Genomic DNA, 2,757 nt, shown 5'->3' with positions numbered 1-2,757 from the left:
CCTGCTCTGGGTGAGCCTGCTTGAGCAGGGGGGTGGCACTGGGTGAGCTCCTGAGGGCCCTGCCAGCCCCTACCAGTCTGGGATTCTGGGATTTATTCTCCCTTCCCAAACTTTTCTTACCCAGGCTTATTTAACAACTTTTTAAGGTCCAAAGCAGTTGGCTCTGGGGGCGGCGGTTTTTGCCGTGCCCTGTGGTTGGGTGCGGGTACGTCGCCTGCTGCGTGCAGGCAGAGAAGCACCAGGATAATGGTAGACGGATACTTCCAGGGTGCTTCCTTGGAGGTTGTTTCTTTCTCAAACAACCTCCTCCATCTGCTCCGGCAAAGCTGACCAGCAGCCCGCGAGGTTGGGCGCAGCAGAAATCAAAGCTCCCTCTCAAACCTGCCTGCCTGCAGGCTGGAGGCATCTTCAAAGCGAGCGGGGCTGTTATCCGTCGGGAAGCGCTTTGGAGCAGCTACGGAAGGTGCCGTCTCAAGGAGTAACAAAGCTTATGATGCTGCTGGATCAAAAAAAAGGAAAAATTAAAAAAAACCCTGTCCAACTAAAACGTCGTATCAAGAAAGCAGCCACACGGCTGGTATTTTTTTTTTTTTTTTTTCCATAAAAATCTCTATTTTCTCATCTGGGATTCAGGAGAGAAAATTGATTTCTCTTCATTTTACCTGTTTATAGATTTTCTTTGTCAGCCGGAACCTCGGTCTCTCTCCCTCGCCCTTGCTCTCCTGTTACAGCTGTCTGAGACTCGCAGTATTTTTTGCCGATTAATTGCCTGCGAGCAGGGGGCTGGTTTGGGTAGTCTCAGATGGGGATACTGCAGCAAAATACAGGAGGCTTGGCGGGGCCACGTTTGAACATTAGCTGTTTTTATGACCTTCCTATTAAAGTTCCATTCAATTTTAATGCTTCAGAAAGTAAAAGACAAAAAAAAAAGAGGCTAAGACACCAGAGCTTTTTGCATTGCCGTATTTAAACCTCAGCACGCAGCTCCGTGGGAGCCGCAGCCCCTTGGAGTTGTCGCCCATGAAATTTGGCTTCTCTTAACCAGGACTGCCCTGGATCTCACCAGCGTTTGTGTGGCTGTTGTCAGCGGGGCTGCCGGGGAGAAGCACCCATCAGGGCCAGGCAGGAGAGCAGGGTGGGTGTGGGATCAGCAAGCCGCTGCTTGCTGTTCCCAGCCATCAGAGAACTGCTCTTACCTGCCAGTAATTACTTTTGGGTGTCTTAAATACAGATAGTGTATGATTTGTAGTTATTTTGCTTCTTGGATACATTCTGCTTGACCATAGAATCCCAGAATCCCAGAGTAGCAGGGGTTGGCAGGGCCCTCTGGAGCTCACCCAGAGCAGGGGGCACAGGACAGCGGCCAGGCGGGGGTTGAAGATCTCCAGAGAAGGAGACTCCACAGCCCCCCTGGGCAGCCTGGGCCAGGGCTCGGGCACCCTCACAGTCAACAAGTTCTTCCTCCCGTTCAACTGGAACCTCTTCTGCTTCAGTTTGTGCCCATGGCCCCTTGTCCTGGCGCTGGGCACCACTGGGAAGAGTCTGGCTCCGTCCTCGTGACCCCCACCCTTGAGATATTTGTCCGTGTTGATGAGATCCCCTCTCAGCCTTCTCTTCTCCAGGCTGAACAAGCCCAGCTCCCTCACCCTTTCCTCCTAGGGGAGATGCTCCAGTCTCCCCATCATCTTTATGGGCCTGGTTCTTTAGGGGGGCATCTCCAGTGTGTTTCAGTTGTGACTGAGAGGCAGTGGCTGGCTGGAAGGGGTGATACGGCATTTATTTTTAAGTCTTCATTTTTTATATATGCATGTTTTATGTATGAAACCTGACAATATACTGTGGGATTCTCACGTCCAGACAGCCTTCAGGAGGAGATGGTTTTGGGGGGAAGTGTCTGGCAGGATTTGTCCTATTCTTGCAGATGGAAGCGGTGAAAATCCTTCTTTATTTTTCTTTTTTTCTGCAAGAGACTTCCATCCACATTTTGCGGAAATTGCCAGTATTTTTCAGTGCTTCAATTTTTTATCGATTTTTGCGCAGAAGGTTATCATATTTGGTTTGCAAATCGTATGGAAATTATTATCAAAATGATATTTTATCAGACCCTGGGAGGTGAGTTTATGAAATACGTAATTATGTTTCTGTTCGAAGAATGCCATTCAACTCGCATGTGGTGTTCAACCTTTTTCAGTTATCATTGCCCTGTGTAGAAACTCCTTTTGTTTTAAACGCTGTCAGAGTTCCGCAACTCTGGAGTAGGCATTTATCAAATCTCCCGTCGGTGTTCGCTGTATTCCCTCCCAAGTCAGGAGTGGGAAGAAAACGCCCATTACCAAAGGAGCAGATGGAGGAGTGGGGTGTGCTGTGAGTTAGCTACTGAGTCCACCTCCATCCCTCCTGCTGAGGAGCGGCCTTTGCAGGTGCTGGCGGGGCTCGGACCTCTGCTGTGCAGAAGCTCTTTGGTCTCTGGAGGTGTTTGTGGAATTCTGGCTTTGGTTCTTGGGGGCTGTGTGGTGATTACTCCTCCCACCGCTGCAGAGCAACCGAGTCACGCTGCGGCTATGGCTGCGAGGAGATGGTGGCCCCTGAGATACCCAGTGTGCAGGACCAGCGCTACTGCCGGCTGGAAGTCTCTGCAAGGTTTTACCAGGTCGCTTGGATTTTAGCCTGCTGAATATGAGCCAGCAGGGTGCCCAGGTGGCCAAGAGGGCCAGCGGCATCCTGGCTTGTCTCAGGAGTGGTGTGGCCAGCAGGAGC

The 2,757-nt window shown here is 50.9% G+C and overlaps 1 protein-coding gene across 1 annotated transcript in view; it reads left to right on the top strand.

The window, feature by feature from the left end:
• The window catches only part of MDGA2 (MAM domain containing glycosylphosphatidylinositol anchor 2), a 325,099-nt gene that overhangs the window by 924 nt on the left and 321,418 nt on the right, over positions 1-2,757 (top strand). The window lies entirely within an intron of this gene.

This window comes from Egretta garzetta, unplaced genomic scaffold, assembly GCF_000687185.1.
Source record: "Egretta garzetta isolate BGI_Z169 unplaced genomic scaffold, ASM68718v1 scaffold21, whole genome shotgun sequence".
NCBI classification, from domain to species: Eukaryota; Metazoa; Chordata; class Aves; order Pelecaniformes; family Ardeidae; genus Egretta; species Egretta garzetta.
The sequence above is the reverse complement of the archived record's forward strand: the minus strand, read 5'-3'. Positions and strand labels throughout refer to the sequence as shown.